General features: G+C 42.7%; 1 protein-coding gene across 5 annotated transcripts in view; it reads left to right on the forward strand.

Moving 5' to 3' along the window:
* The first annotated feature begins 378 nt into the window (after positions 1 to 378).
* The window catches only part of sema6cb (semaphorin 6Cb), a 167,724-nt gene continuing 150,683 nt past the window's right edge, over positions 379 to 17,419 (forward strand). For 4 of the 5 annotated variants that reach the window (XM_028579970.1, XM_028579973.1, XM_028579974.1 and 1 more), the window contains exon 1: positions 1,828 to 2,029. The gene's annotated coding sequence lies outside the window, so the exon portion shown is untranslated. Of the gene's footprint in view, positions 399 to 1,827; positions 2,030 to 17,419 lie in introns of those variants that run through there. The other variant, XM_028579971.1, reaches the window with a different exon arrangement.

Raw genomic sequence — 17,419 nt, forward strand, 5'->3', positions numbered from 1 at the left:
GTCATTTCCGGTAAGTGTTTTAACGTAAGTGTTCCGTTTGGGACACCACTAACCATCGAAAGTGGGCACTACGGCAGTAAGTAGTCAGTGCACATTAGCAGTATACTGATAGAAATGTGCGGTTTGAGACACAGCTCATATTTTTGTTGTACTGCACAGCTCTCTCTCACTGCTGTAGATACTCTTTTCACCTGGTTTCTGTTTTAGCTACAGAGTGAGACCTCTTTTTATCTTCTTCTTCTGTACTATCTTTGATTGCACTCGCACATGCTCAGTAGCTGAGATGTAGATTATGTCAGCTAGCTAACTCTAGAGACAGTAAAAGAAAGCCCGTTTCTCCAACTTTGGTCAGTTACAAGGCAGGATTAGCTGGGAGACTTCTAAATGAGGGTTCACATGTAAGTAGTTCTTTTGTAGATTATGGTGAACTTGTGTGTGTTGTAGCAGTGCTTTGCCATTGAGAACAACGTAGCATGCTAGCGTTAGCATGCTAACGCTACGAGCTAACGGTTGCGGTTAGCCAGCTCATTTCGGACTGTGACGTCACAGTCCGAGCCGATTTTGAACAGCTCACTAGGAGACTGAAGGCAGGACACATTTAGAAACCGTATCTCACTCAAAACAGCATGGATGGATTTTTTTCAAAGTTTGTATGTGTGTGGAAGCACCAGAGACACAAAAGAACACCCCAAATCCCAGAAAAAGTGATTTTTTTCATAATATGGGCACTTTAAACACTCGAACTTTTCAGCTAGCCGACAGGCTAATCGCTAGCATGTTCGGACATTGGATTTCATTGTAGCCTAGCCAGGTAGCTAGCTAGCCAGGCTACTTGTGCATTTGTTTGATTACGTTTTGTTGGCGAACACTGTTGTTTATATGTCAGATGAACTTAAACAGGGCAAACACACCACCAAATAGACCACTGTAGATAGTTTAAACACTCAAAATGATTCAGCTAGCCGACAGGTCACCCGCTAGCATGTTCGGACAATGCATTTCATTGTAAACATAGCAAGGCAGCTAGGCTGCATAGCCAGGTTACCAGAGCATTTATGAGCTAACATTTTACCAATGGTTTGCTGCTGTGTATTTTTACCGCCCTGTCTTCCGACAGCCCGGGACATGTTGCGGTCTTGCGTGTTGTTTTCGCGACCGCACCCCTGAAGCAAACTTTCGCTGGCCGAAATTCGCGAGGTGTTTCGCTGTGTGGAACCCTACCGTAAATTATAACTTGTCTCCTGCTAGTTGTACTATATATATATATATATATGTGTGTGTGTATATGTGTATGTATATATATATATATATATATATATGTGTGTGTGTATATATATATGTGTCTATATATATATATGTGTGTGTATGTATGTATATATATATATATATATATATATATATATATTTTTTTTTTTTTTTGTTGCTATTTTTGATTCTGAAAAGTGCCAAAAGAAGATAACATAACATGTATTAGTTTAAAAATAAATAAATACCACACATTTACAAATATGATTAATGTTAAAAGAGAAGAATGTGGCTAATGTAACTTCACATACTTTTAAATAGCTCCTCCCAAACTTTGTGTGTGTGTTTAAATCCCCTGTCCTGCACTCTGATTGGCTGGCTGGGTTTACAGGGGCCCTGATGTTCAGGCATTTAACATCTGGGAGAAAATTGAGCCGAGCTGGGCGGGGCGCAACACAAAAGCTCGAACGATTAACTAATCGGAGACGACACGATACTAATGTCGCTTTGTGATTGGGTGGAACGCTTGTCAAACTACAGCGCAGGGGGGCGGGGCCTGAGCGGCTTGTGAAGTGTTGTGATTTCAGTCTGGCTCCAGTCTTGTCACAGCAGTGAGGGGCGCCTTTTCGCTTTGCTCTGGCGCTCTGGGATTACTAACTGTTTACCGAAGAAACCAGCGCAAGCTGAAACTAACAACTCTGCCTTCTTCACCGCTTCAGTATCTTCTCTCAGAGACGACGACGGTTATTTTTTTTTCCACGCTGGACGTACGAAGGAAACAAAGGTAAGAAGTGGCTCGCTTGCTAGTGGAGGACTTTAGCGTTGCTGCGGCAGCAGCTGCGTTTACTTTGCTCATTAGGAGTCTGATGCTCCCAAGTTTGCCACAGCAGAGATATTATTTCATAATGTTACAACCCTCCTACATTAATTTTTTTAATCACGTAAACACAACATTTCAGACACGTTTTATGAGCCTAAACTCTTCCCCAAGTTGAATTTGGGGTCCAGAGAAACCGCTTGTTTTCTCTTTTTCCTCGCCTGTGTTTTGGTCATTTCTACGGTCTACGTGCAGTTTGGTGTCCCAAACATTTCTACACTGAGGGTGACAGCAGGAAATTACGAGCTGACGTTACACTGATTTTTGCAAGCTATTTGACAGTTTATTGTCCTCCGCACTGTTATCGGGCTTTGACACACATGCTTCGTGCAAATTTGCCTCAATGTACCAAACCTGCAACGCTAAAAAAATCATGTTTCTGCTTCTCTTTTGACTGAGTCTTCAGTAATTTATCACGAATTAGCAAACTGACAACGTGTCTGTCTGAGTGGCGTACTTTCGGAGCACAATAATTTAATTTGGACACCAACGGAAGCAGGCCAAATTTGTTTACTCAGACTTGTTTGTGCAAAACAAAGAAAAACATAAAATTAAATGTGCCCCATTTTATTGTATTATTTTTACTAACTGATAACGTTAACAAATCAATTTGAGATTGGGAGGGTCCAGAAACTAGGGCACTGTTGGATTACATTGAAGCGGCCCACAAGACACATTGCATATGTCTTTCTTACTAATCATGCTCGCTTCATCTGCAGTTTTGTCTTAAAGCCAAACTCCGAGGGAAAACGATGAGCTCATTATTCTAACAGGTTTGTGCTTTTGCACGCAGAGTTTTTTAGCAGCAGTCTGTATTGGATTTCTGTATTGCCTACGATGCACTAAAGAGATTAGAAACCTGCGGGTTTTTTCTTCTTCTTTTCTCTCATGAGATTCCTCTCACCAGCCAGCCGCTGGCGGTTTATTTATGTTGAAATAGATGCTCGGAGCTGCTCTTGAGCCATCCTGCAGAAGAAGAGGACTATGGTTTTTGTCTCAGCCTGTTGTGCATTAGCCCTCCCATTGCCCCCTCAGTGGGTGTTCAGTTTCACTTGAGGCTAAGTACATTTCAACAATAAATACTATCCTATGCACAAACCGAGACGGACTACACAGTTGTCCTACCTTTGTCGATCTTGGTCTGTTGCAAGGCAATCTGTGCTTTCTTGCCTGACTCAGAGGCAGCCTGCATGGTCCTGTTCTTCCTCTCTGATCTATCCCTAGCCTTGCAAAAGTTTTGCAGGCGTTTTTAAAAATGTATGTTCAGCTTAAGGGGTACGTTGCCTTGATTTGAACAGTAAAGACAACTTTTTGCTCGTTCAGAATGTGCCTCTTGTTGTGGCTGTTGGGAGGGAAAACATCGTGCACTTCCTGTTCCAACCCAGTCAGATGTCTTAAGTGGTAACCGTCTGGTTGGATCTTGTGATTTTTCTTTGGTTTTTGCCTCGTCCCCCTGCTCATCTCAGCTGCTGCAGTGACATCATAGGACAGGGAGGCCTGAGGGCTTGCGGTTTCCTACCGCAGTTGTACAGTGGTACTGTGACTTAGCACTCTGTGCTGCTCGGAGGACATTGCAATGTGGTTTTCAGGTTATTTTATTTGACATGTTACTGGTCTGCTGACAAGGAGAGGTGCTGCTTCCCTGCAGGAGAAGTGAGATGCTCCTGTGTAGCGTGAGATTGGCTCGATTCCTACCAGCATGTCTGTCTGCACTCCTACTTATACTATATATATATATTGCATACAAATCTATATTCAACCCTCCTTTTGTTGCGGTCTCCCACGCTCACAAATGATCAAATCCTCTTTTTCTCCTCCTCTTTTTTATTTTGTATTAACTCAACACCATTAGGAAAGTCACATTCTGCTGATGGGTGATTTAGTCCTAAATATGTGAGAGAGAGAACAAAGTACCAGCGTGCATTTATTTCCTCGTCACCTCCTGAAAATTGCTTGCTCTTCGTCCAGCTCTCATTTCCAGGCCTTGATAGGTCCGTCGCTCAGTTAGCATGGTTAATGGTGCATTTAGCCCAGTGTGTAATTTTATTTCCGATTTCCATTTCGGCACTTGCTTTTAGTTTGAAATGACAAGAGGCCCCGGTGGAGGGGCCCTGCGTGTGCAGATGGCATCGTCCTAATGGTCCTCAGGGTAATGGTGGTTGAAATAGGCTCCTAACCAGCGACTGTGGCCCTTGGGGAACGTTCAGCAGGCCTATGTCCATTTTCATCATCAAGGTAATGTGCTCAATATCTGAACATAGCCACATATAACAGTCATACACACACAGTTAGTCTGCAGTTTGGATTGGTCAGAGTAAAACAACTGAATTTCAGTGGGATACACAAAGACACGTTACATTAAATCCCCCGGCGAACTTGAAGTCGCTGAATGACTCATTCCCCCTCCTCATTTCAAGCTCAGTGGAACTTGAGAGCATTGGATGATATTTTTTTTTGTGTGCCATTGTTGTTGCACCTCGACAATAGTGATTTGTCTGATGTGTCTCCGAACTCAACACATGGCGGCATTGTGCAACTGGCGATGTCTGAGGAATGGGCCGGTGCCGTGCCGTGCTTCAGGAAGCAACAGTTAATCTCAGCTCCTCATCCGCAACATATGGGACTTTGTTTGGCCCTGCACCTGATAGCGGCACCGGTCTGTGGCACCTCATATTTCATTTTGATAATGGCTGGTTACCCGTGGCAACTGGGAAGCCAATGAGAAGCCAGTTTCTTGAAGTACAGGAGAAGAGGGTGGATTATGAGGCTGTGCGCACCCAGGTTATGTCCCCCACCCCCAAACCTTTTCCGGCTGCTTGTGTCCAGTGAAGGGTGTGGGACCCCTGGGGAGTGAATTATTACCTGTCAGCCCCGCAGGCTACCATCATCCATAATCCAGGGCTGACACAGCACAGGCTGGTCCAGGCTATCTGCTGAGACCATCGGGCCTTGGCCTTCAGGTCTGGCCCCGTTTGGCCACAGCTGGTAAGAAATCACATTAACATGTTGCATCGAGCGTTACAAATGCACAGGTTAAGGATAGCAGGCAGACCTGCCTCGTGCCTTCTGCAGCGGGGCTGAAGTAGGTCCTCCATCACTGTCCCGACTAGATGTGGCTTTTTTCACGCTAATTTTGAGCCACTCTTCCAACCGGGTAGAAAAAAATTCTTTGCTGCGCTTTGAGGAAAAGTTTTCCCTCATACTTTTGTTGATACAATGCAGTGTTTCTCTCATATACATTGGCCAGCATGATTTTTATAGTTCATTTAGAGATTGCCTGTGGCACATACATAATTTATACTGGCACTTTAGTTACATCTGTTTCTGTATTATTGTGGCACCGTTCTGGAAGTAAAGGTGAATACAGTGGATGTTTTCAGCACTGACAACCTTTTCTCCCACTAGTCCAAGCATTAGCTATTGGATTTGAGTCCTTGGCAGGCTTGTAATTATTTTTGATTCCAAAAACAGGCGTGCAGTGGCTTACCTCCTGTGGTCCTTGTGTGGTTAGTGCAGGACTGGAAATTATAGCCAAGCTGATGAGTGTGTAAATTTTGGGAGGAAAAGCTTTGAGTTCAGTAAAAGGCTAGAGGGAAGGAGAGGGAGTAGAAGAAAAGGACGGCGGGAGGCGGTGGACCACAAACTGGCCGAGCGACGGGCTTCGGTCCGTCCATCCAGACTGGCTGTCTTCCTGCGGTTTTGTCGAAGCTGTTTTTCAAAAACGTTAACCCCTTGTCGAACATGGACTTGGGCTCCACTTGCCAACCCGCCACGGCCACAAGCAGCACAGCAGGAAAAGTGGATGAGTGTCTGGTTATGCTTCATGAAGCACAGTGGATGGAGTCCAGCAATTAGAGAGGGAAATATAACCTGTAACTAGAGCCCGACCGATAAAGGATTCTTAAGATCGATTGATCTATCTATCTATCTCTAAAATAATATGATAATGCAGTTTAATAATAAACTTGTTTTATTGTCACGACAGAACAGAGGAACATCCAAATATATTAAAGTTCTGATAAATAAAATGTCTAAAGATATGAAACTTAAAGGGTTAGAAATGAGTGTTGCCAACAGGGACGTTGCAGAGCGCCCTCTGGTGGACAAACTATGCAACGCCAACACTCAGAACATGGTTGAAGGGTGTTTTCATCCGTTTTTATTTATTTTTTAAATATTAATTTATTGGCCATTATAAATGCCTATACCGATAGTTTGGAAAGTGTCTAATATCGGCCGATAATATCAGCCCCACCGATACATCGGTCGGGCTCTACTTTGTAACTAGCATTGTCAGCAAATTACCCCAGATGTAGGCTATACTTTTTAGGCCAGAGAGGTTCTTTTGTCTCATGAAATAATTTTTAAGAATTAAAACCTCAGTTACTACATGTTTTCAAGACATTTTATTTCTTTGTAAAGTCATTCATTTAGGTTTCTGTGTTTAGTTTAAAAAAAAAAATAATTCTGCAGTCAGTCATAATACTTGTAGATTCTTGCTTTTTGTCTCCCTCCCTCCTGCATCAGTTGCCCTTTTTTAGATGAAACGGAGAGTATTCACAATATAGTATCATAGACACACACACACATACTCTTTGATTTATGTAGCAAGGGGGCTGTGTGTGCTGCCCACAGGGCAGCTTGGAAGGAGCATGCACAACAAAAAGAATCTCTCTTGAAAGGAAAAGAGAGTGACTCATCCAAAAAGGAATCCTTGTCATTTTTCATGCATATTTTATGTGAAGAAGTAGCTAATGCGGCTTCATATGTGCATGGATTTTCATCGTTTTAAAGGATTATTTGCTGATGACTAAGCGCAACGTTCTTCCAAAACTCCCATTCAGCCGCGTCACCCAGAATCCCCCAGAATCCTGTTTATTTTAAAAACCTTAACGTTGAGTAGGATAATATTAACTCCCAAAAGATTAAGATAAAACAGACATCACGACACACTCCCTGTCGCCACCATGGAGAGTACTGGAACATCACTTCCCCTCTAAATCCACTTCGATTCTCCTCGCTCTCGTGTTTTAATAGGAGGAAGTGACTGAAATAAGGAAACAAGTGTCTCTGTAAATAGCCTCTGGCCATACCAGTTATTGATTGTTGAACTCTAAGTTGGGGGGCTGGGGTGTGGCAAAAGTGCATTGGTTTGTTGCTCCAAATGATGTCTTAATCACTTCATAATGAGTGCAGACCTCCCGCATCATTGATTAGCCAACCAGGCTGGAAGTGGATGCAAATCACCCCCTTGACTTCCCAATCTCTCCTTCTTTCTTGCTGGTAGAGGAGAATTACATGCTACTGTGAAAGTTTTTTTTTTTTTTTTTTTTAAAAGGAAACATTTATTTAAGCGGATTCCTACAGTATGTACGCCACAATAAATTTGTGAATTGGAATAGATTTTGCCATATTGCTTATGCCTTAAACGGCAATGAAAGTAAAATGTACTGACACTGACCGTATAAATCTTGTCACCAACCTAATTTAAGTCATTTATGTCCACTAAATCAATTTCAATTCTACTTAATCGATACGTGCGGAGTCATAATTTGGAAATTATGACTCATGTTTACAGGACTTTGGCATGCGTATGTTTACGTGCCTTGGCTTTTTTTGTTAGCATTTTATATCCATCTCTGGCTCTTTTTAATATACATTTTGTTAATTGCATTATCATGAATATACGCAAGTACTATATCTCAATATATTGGTAATGTTGGTAACTTTTCTCCATATTGCCTGACTCCACTAGCCTGACAAGCCAGACCCACATCAAGATAGGATATAAAGGCGGGATAAAAGGTTCTTTCAAATTCCCACTGCACGCAATAGGATAGAGCTAGAGCTGGGCAATATATCCATATTATATCAATATCGTGATGTGAGACTAGATATCGTCTTAGAATTTAGATATCGTAATATGACATAAGTGGTGTCTTTTCCTGGTTTTAAAGGCTGCATTACAGTGAAGTGATGTCCTTTTCTGAACTTACCAGACTGTTGTAGCTGTTCTATTATTTCCCTTTACCCACTTAGTCATAATATCCACATTACTGGTGATTATCAAAAATCTCATTGTGTAAATATTTTGTGAAAGCACCAATAGTCAACACTACAATATCGTTGCGGTATCGATATTGAGGTATTTCGTCAAAAATATTGTGCTATTTGATTTTCTCCACATCGCTCAGCCCTGGATAGCGCTACAACCAGGCAGAGCAACGAAGAAGGTAGCGGAGCTAGTTGATAGATTAAACTTTTGCCGTATCAGGTCGGCAAAACTCTGAACACATGTTCCTTTTTTAAGAATGACTTCAGTGCCGTTTTTTGTTCTTTTCTCAAAGAAAAGCTTAACTCCGAGTCTTCCAGAGTCACGGCCACAGCTGATTCCAAAGACTGCTGTTCCCAGCAGCCATAAGCCCGCCCACCGACTCTATACACAATGTGATTGGCCCGACCAGTGTTTGGTTTTTCCAGCTCACAAGCCAACGGATAGTTGCTAGATCCCCCTGGCTGCCATTTGCTGCCACTAGGGTGCGTCTAGCTCTCTAGGCTACGACTCCACTGCAGCATCACCTTTTTTTTCTCTCTCCTCATCTTCATTGCGGAGTTGTTGCTGTGAGGTTTCTGCGCTTCGTTTCTCAGAGATTGGCTCTCAATCAAGCTGTGTGGGTGGCACCATAATGTCCCTTTCCTTGGTTTTTCAATTTGTGAAGTTTTGGTTTCGGTTAGTGGAGTGATTTTCTTTGCCTGCCCAGCCACAGGGGCTATCACAGCTTGTACTAACAGCCCAGTTACACTCCCATTTCCTCCAAAGAAACGGCTGTTGTTGCTGCGAGAAATGTAACCATCCATCTTTGTGCCAGAGGTTATTTCCCTGGAAAGACCTACCAGGCACCCAGGCCCTCTCACTGCCGCTCTCTGATTTGGTGTACACTCTGAGAAAAGAACATTTGGCACAGCTGACATTTGTCTTGTTTTCAGCACAAGATGTTATAACTGACGTGAGTCGCCTCAAATCGGAGCATATGTCGTCCCGAAAGAAACACAGGTCTGTTGAAAATGTCATGTTCGTTTTTTTGTTTTTTAATTGGCTGCATACCATGAGTAAAACAACACATCCTGCCTTTGGTGACAGTTGTGAGATTGAAATCTCACAACTGATGGAATGATGAAATTGAGAGAAAACGAGGTTGATCCAGACATGATAGAAAAACAGGTTGGCTCCATTTATGTTGGCGGATGGTGCCTGAGAATCTGCCGTCAGCCACGTCTATTTTGGCACCATTCTGTTTTTAGTTGTTTAAACACAAGCGAGTTGGACAAACTTCTCTGCCAGACTTTTTTAATTCAGGGTTGATTAAGGAGTCAGCTGCACGCCTAAGCCCCCGCTTTGTGCAATTTTAAGATAAGAAAACTTTCTTTTATGTAGTTTTAATACAGGTAATCTTGTGAAGGCTGCCTGTAGAAAGCCTGCGAGTTGAGCGTGAATCAACAGCAGTTTGAGTTGCGACGCTAAACGATCTGCTGAAGTTTAGACCAGAATTAGAGCTGCAAATAATGATTATTTTATTATTACTTTTTTGATTCATTGTTCATGAAATGTCAAAAATGATGACAAATGTCTATCACAAGTTTCTACAGCCTAAAGCGCTGTCTAATATTTCTGCTTTTGATTGACCTGATGCTGAAACAATGAATGGATTTCATTGATTAGCCAAGCGGTCGACAGATAATTAATCTGAAACTATTTTATTGTCAATCAATCTTTTAAAATTTTTTTTTTAGGCCTATACACTGGTGCAAAAAAGTACCTAGTCTTGGGCTTCAGGAAATTGTCATTGGCATTTTACGTGTGATATTTCACCGCTGGAAAGATGAGTATGATTTAAATTGGGTCATTTATGTAGTAGAAATGTGAATTTTCTTCTTTTTTTTAAATTTTTTTTTTTTTAGAAGTTGGTGCCTTCTAGACTGAGAAAAACCAGAAAATGTATTTTTGGCTCATGTGGATGAAAGACAACAACTGCACTTGCTTCACTTTGCTACGAGTCCACTCCCAAGCCACGCCTACCGAAAACAGACATAATAGACAGTGAGGCAGTCAAGTCAACTCAAATGTGTTGTATTGTCATTTCAACCATTTACACGAATTGGATAAAAGCACCCCATTTCTGCACCTGTCCGTGATAACACAGCCCACCTACACGAGTCTTACCCGACTCGGAGGGCTAGCAGGCCTGGTAGCTAGATATTCCGGTACACTGTTGTTCAGCCATGTTTCCACAAAAACGCAGCGTTCTCTGAACCCGCGTTGGGAGTTTCGTTGAAGTTGGATGTAGTCCAGTTTGTCTAATGAGCGGACACACGCAAGCAGGATGGATGAGACAGGTGGCCGGCTAGCGTTAGCTTTCTACCTAGCTCATACTCACTCGTTCAGCGTTTCACCGCTTTGGATGTCCCCTTACCCGGCTAGCGGCGTAGAGCGAGACCGTAGGCTGAGGTGCTGGTCTCCGTAACAGGCGTAACCCGCGTAGTGGGTCGAGTATTCCGTCTGTAATATAGTTTCCTGCATATTCTTCGATCTGTACCAATGTATTCCGGTGGTACACATGTGCGGTAGTTTGAATGCACATAGTTGTTGTAAAAGTTTTCTGCTGAAAAGAGAGAGGTGTAGCTTAGCTCCAAGATGGCTTACACTCGACTCACTTCGGCAAGCTTTGGGTAAAGACGACAGTCCGACCTTCCTCCCCCCTTCTCCTATGGGCGGGTTGAAAACATGCGGAACTTGCTGGCTTTAGGCCACAGACTCCGATGGCACCAAATGACGATTTCTGTGTCATCTGAGGCTTTTTTCCAGACCCACAATACAGAGAAATCTAGTCTCGGGGGACATGAGGGAAGGAAGCACGGTCATTCGAAAATACTACAGTGTTTCTACTGATACAAAGTTTAATGCTAATCGGTGAAGTATCCCTTTTAATCATTGGTTGCAGCACTACCTGTACTGTACACAGATTACAGTAAAATATAAAAGTAAGGTTGGGCAATGATATTTGATTAGATGTTTCTGATTGTGTTGTGTGTCTTAAAGTGAAATCCAGCAGAAATGCACTGCACTGCACACACATACTGTAAGTCCTTTTTAAAGAAGTGTGCAAGGTGGTGTTAGAAAAGTAGTCCCCATTCCTGAGGCTGCAGATCAGATCTACAGAACAGACGGTAATGCAAAGCAATGTGAGTTAAGAGATTTTGGCATAGTGAGACTGATGGAATATCAGATTTTTTTCTTTTTTAGGTTTCTCTTTTGGTAATCGGTTGCACAAGCAATTGTCTGTCTTGTCACATCTTGCCTAAAGCAATTAGGCTGACTGCATGAGGGAGAGGGGGTGTTGGGGGGGGCGCGGCTGCTGCTTAGTTAGCCTAAAATATAAGTAATTCGGAGTTATGATCATGTCTCATTGTTGCTTATTGGAGTTTTTCAAAATGAGAATTTTTATGGTCCTGAAATGTGAAATGAAGCAGGAAATTAAAAACCTAAGATAAGTCATTTTTTTTCCCTGTCCTCTTCATCCAAAGCTGCTGTCTTCACACAGTAATGCCCCATCACATCCCATTCCTGCTCCGCACACGCTCTCAAGGTGACAGGTATTCACATATTTAATTTATTTAAGTGTTCAGAGAAAATATGCTATTTTATTTCCCAGAGAGTTATCACACGTCTTTTGAAAAACGAAATGGGCTCTCCTCTGAGCATCGTAATGTGTCCCTTTTAGCGAGGGACCTAACTGCGTCTAATTTCCAAACTTTCCAAAAATAGCAGAGCCGTTTGACCTTGTTTTGAAATGTTGACCAAGTCCCGTCGCAACTTCTGCATTGCACGCCCTTTTGAATGGACCGCATGAAGTTGAACCCAGCAAGCTCTCGTTTTAGGTGAAGGGTTCATTGATGGTTTATAAAACTCCGATTGGATTCCCAACTCTCCTTCTCCCTCAGGCTCTTCATCCGATTTCTTATGCATGCACCCTGTGCTCTGCAGATAGGAATTGTGGCTGATTTTCCGGAAAAAAACACTGCATACCCCCGTGCTCAAATCTGGAATGTGTTAAATTTAGCCTAGAATATGCAGTGCTTTTTCTTTTTAAGGTTTAACTCTGAATCCCTGTGCTTGTATGACGTGTTGTACCTATTTGCAAGCGTTCGGGAGTGGATTTTGGCTGTTTATAATCTATACTTTAACTCTCATGCTATTATTTGTATATATTTTAGTGGTCACCATATGTGCAGTGAATATTTGGCTTGGACACGGTGTAAGGTAAGTATGCTCGCCTACACTTGGCTTGGTCATTTTCCTCCATTTCTCAGAACTCCGGGCTCGTTTCCATCGAATCAAGGCTATTTTTAAACCTCTCTTTGGGGGGAGAGTGCAGGGGTTTATCGGGGGGTTTCAGTTAGTGTCATATGAATCCAAACTGGGCAGCGTTCCAGGGTGAGTAAAACACACCTCCCCTACAGTGCCCTGAACTAGAGAGAGAGAGTGTGTGTCAGTTTATTAACCATGTGTTGACTCAGCCCTGCAGCTGTGTCTGTCTGTGTGAGTGAGTGAGTGGGAGAGAGGGTGCATGCTTGTGGTCAGGAAAACATTGATTCTTTATAGGTGCATCATGAGTCTCTCTTGAACGGTTCAAAATTGATGCAAAGAATATTTTTTCCATAAATAATAATTAAAAAAAACTTTGTTAAACGATTTATATTTTTGATTAAACAGTGTCACAAAATTGTGAATGTTAATCCCAATATCCAAGAGGCCAAGGTCACATCTTCAAATTTCCAAAAAGATATTTAATTCAAAATAATAAACAGCTGAGAGAAGCTGAAAATCCTCACATTTAAGAAGCTAAAACCTGAATAACTATAACCGCAATAATTAAAGCCTTATGAATGATCCTACGTCCATTGACTAATCTTTTAATCAACTTATTGTTCCAGCACTAAAGCTTATCAGGATCTTTCCTGCATAGAGGAATTTATGGGCCCCCCCAAAGAGGTTTTAGCCAGTGCCAAAGGAAAATCACCAGCGTCAAAACGTCTTTTGATTTCAAGAAGTCAACTCCCCTCTCGCCAGTGACAGTCCCTCCAGGATTTCGCTGCCTTTTTTGAGATTCCTCCAGGATTTCGCTGCCTTTTTTGAGATTCCTCCAGGATTTCGCTGCCTTTTTTGAGATTGTTGCGGCCCAAAATGCCTGATTTTGCAGGAGCTTTTGTAAAAAGTTGCGATAAAAGTTGCAATGTCTCTTGTATTTTTGTTGCAATGAAGTTGCGAGAGACAGTGAAATTTGCAAAAAAAAGTTTTGATTTGTTTTGGTATACTTATTTAAAAATAAAAGGAAACTTGTTACGGGGAGAATAAAACTACTCTTTGCTGAGTTTTCCTAGTAACCTTACCAAAAAGTCTCAGGATGCTGCAAATGTTGGTATAATATGAAAATGGCTAGTGGGTTTAGTTAATTTCCTATCCTGGCCTGGGCTGGGACATGTGGTGAATGTGAGACGTTAAAGTCACACACGTCTCGTCTTCATATCAGAAACGAGGAAATGAATTTGGCGACGTACGTCAACCCGTTCTCACTCTTCGTTTGGTTAGTGGCTCTCAGAGTCCCATACTGACGCAAAGTCTGGCATGTGGGACTGCTGGGATTGGTTGAAATCGCGGGGAACTCTGGTTATTGGTCAAATTTGGGGTGGTTGGTCAAAATTGAGAGTCGCACCGAATTCTAGGGCTAAACGATTTTGGAAAATCTAACTGTGATTTTATTTTTTTTTTTTTCACCAATATTGTGATTTGCGATTTATTTATATACGATAGATACGTACGTAGGATACTACCATATCAGCTGAGCAATAATAATTTCAATTAAATGAATGAATGTATCATGGACGTGAATAGGTGACATGTACACATTTAAAGAGGTTATGTCACCAAAAAAAAGATGGACATGAAACACCTCTAGCACCCTGTAAGTCAAAGTGTGAGTTACTTGGAGATTCTGAGCCAAAATGCACATTATGTTGTCGTATATAGTAAGTTTCCGTATTTGATCATCAATTTTGGACAGTGTTGAAGCATGTTCTCCTAATTCAAACATCTAGGCTATTGCAGATGAAAGGGTTTCAAGCCATTTGTCTGAAGATCAGAGTCAAACTGTGATCCTCCGAACATGAGCACAATCTCAGAAGTAATCGCTGATGATAATTTTGTGTGTGTGTGTGTGACTGCTCACGGCTGGAAAACATGTTCATTAATTTACTCCGAGGCTGTTACTTTATTTCCACCAAGAAAGACACAAACACAACAAAACACCTCCCACGCAGTCACACGAGCCACTTCCCCGGTCCAGCGAATGAATCCTCAGCAACTGTTTGATCTCTCTTCTTTGCTTTCCTCCCTGCCTCCACTATCTCTCCCTGAGGGGCAGTTTCTGATGACTGCCGGCATGAAAACCAACTCGGGGTAAACAAAGCGCCCACCGCCAAACCACGCTATTACTTTAATGCCACAACTCTCATTGACAGGTAGCTAGGTGAAAGAATGAGGGGGCAACACACTCACATTTTCACTCTTAGGCCACGCCTGAAGCTGACGGTAGCCCACCAGCAAAACACAGTCTGCATTGGAGTGGGCCTATTGCTACAGGTACCAAGAGGATGAAATGTCAGGAGGTCCAGTTGGCAGGCTATCATACACCAAGGCACTTGACAGCTGTTTATACTCCTTTTTAAGGTTTGAGGCAGTGTATATTCATATTGTGACTTCATTGCAGGGTGATATCACCAAAAATAACTATTTTTGCAAATTTACAGATCATGGCTTACTGTAACTACAAGTTGTCAATGTACATATGCATGTAAAACATAAAAAGCCTTAGAACACATCACGCTTTGTGTTCTAAAAAGTCGTTGAAAAGTCTTTACCCACCACACACGCAAACAGTCATATGGTTCCAAGTCAAGCTTTCACTTGTCTAAAAAAAAGTCACTGTTACTCATTAAATTCAAATATCTGCATTACTGGCATGTCAGAAAGCGGTAAAATATTACATCATTACATCACATGTCATTTAGCTGACGCTTTTATTTTAAGCAACTTACAATTACATTATATGTAAGAGGTTGCACGCCTCTGGAGCAACTAGGGGTTAAGTGTCTTGCTCAGGGACGCATTGGTTGATGTATCACAGTGGGAATCGAACCCAGGTCTCCCACACCAAAGGCATACATGTGTCATATCCACTGCACTGTCACCCCCCCCCCAACATAGGGCAACATACAAAGTTATGGTCACTAACAAACTAGATTTCCTGTTATTAGTTGATAGTACCCTATATAAGTAGACTAGACTTTCACTCTGGCAGCCATCACCATAAAGTCTATGTATTGTTAAAATGATGGTTCGGAGTAAGCCTAGGGTCCTTTGCACCATGACCTCGAGCCAAACACCCTGTTTTGTGCAAGGGATGAGGAATTCCATGAAATCATATCTCTTGTGCAAGTCTTATTGACTGTCTAATGGAAATCATCAGTCATTTAACAAGCACCAGCCCCCCCACCATGATCTGGCACACTTCCTGCAGCTTTCTCCACTCCGCTCTTTGCCACTCGTCAGTCAAAGCCTCTCTAATGTGAAAATTAAATGCGTAAGAACGAGAGAGACTAACTGCTCTGTGTCCAACATGTGCGGGAGGCACAGGTCAGATACTGCGACGAGGCGGTCCATTCACCAGGAAGATATTTTTAATTAGGCTATGTTCTTTTAATTAACCAGCCAGCATAATGTCTGTGTCCATTTGTCACCCCGGCTTTGCTCAGGCAGAGCTCGGTGAATATACCCTCTTTTGTCTCCTCGCGGTTCCAGAGGTCCCGGCTTCCTATTATGTTTCCTTATTCACCGAAATGTATTTTTTTCTTCTCCCCTTTTTAGATTAGCATGATAATGCCCCATGGAGGGGAGGGAAAGTGGCGAAGAGCTATTGCGAGACTGCTCATCAGATTCACTGTGTGCAAGGCCGTGGTTATTATCATACTGAATGCACCATCAGTTAAACTAACAGCCTGAATTCCGACTTTTATCTCCAATATCATAGACCGACTGTCAATTGCATAGGGAGCACAATGGCAAATTATGAGTTATGTCTTGCTCCTTGGAGTCTGGATCTTTCCCCTGAGTAATTACGCTATGCTAATTCTGCCCCCTTATGCACTTCCCATGACAGAAACAAGGCTTCCCAACTGTTCGGATGTCAGAGAGTTGGGTGAAGTGAAATATGGGTGAATAAATGTGTTTGCATACTGTCCACCTTCGAAATCTGAGTGCATAGTCTGTTTTCTCCCCTCCGCTCTGGGGCATTGAGGGAGGGAAAAGGCTCAGCTGGCGCTTGTAGCTGTGTTTCCAGAGATGGGGTCGGATGCAGGTCAGGCCACCTTGAACTCCTCAGCTGGATTTATTGTGGTGAAGGTGGACAGGGTCGGGTCGCGCCCTCCCCTCCTCTGCAACACGAGGACTTTGTTAGTGTCGGACATGGAGCAGACACTGGCAGCAGCACAGACAAATCCCTGTCACGCTCCCTGAGAAGGACCCTGCTGGGGTCGGAGGTCATGTGTTAGGGGGGCGTCTCTGTGGCGTGACCTGAATACTGATTGATTTTCTTGAGTGGGTGTCAAGGGAAGGGGGCCCTGCCTGGTGACCGTAGGGAGGGGTTAAGTCACTTACCCCTACCCCATGTGGCGATTTGGAGTAAGGGAATGTGATACAAAGGAAAGGGGAAATACGCTCAGAGTCCCAACATGCCTGACTCCTCCGCTCGACTGTGTACCTCAGCGGGTGTGTGTTTTCACTTTCCCTGAAACAAGACCCTCTACCACATGTGTTCCTTTTTTAATAGGCAGAGTGGAGAAAGGGCAGGAGTGTGGTCTGTTTGCCAGATGATCACTGGGTGGTTGGCATTTGGTGAAAAGACGGAAGAGACCACAAGCCTATTAGCACAACCATTGTGGCCATTGACTCTTCAATATCAATAGTCCAGTTAGTGCAGTTCAAAACATTTTACAGGTGACTTACAAGCTAAAGGGAAATTCCATTTTCATAGAAGCTGGGTTTTATTTTTGTAGTTTTGGCCATTGTTTCCAGCTGTAATAACTACGTTGCACTAACCAAGTCAACTGGTAAGATTTGGGAGCACAGCGAGAATGCTATAAAAGCACTTTGAAAGGGCAGAAACTCGAGCAGTCAGTCACCAT

This window comes from Perca flavescens, chromosome 6, assembly GCF_004354835.1.
Source record: "Perca flavescens isolate YP-PL-M2 chromosome 6, PFLA_1.0, whole genome shotgun sequence".
In the NCBI taxonomy this organism is placed as follows: Eukaryota; Metazoa; Chordata; class Actinopteri; order Perciformes; family Percidae; genus Perca; species Perca flavescens.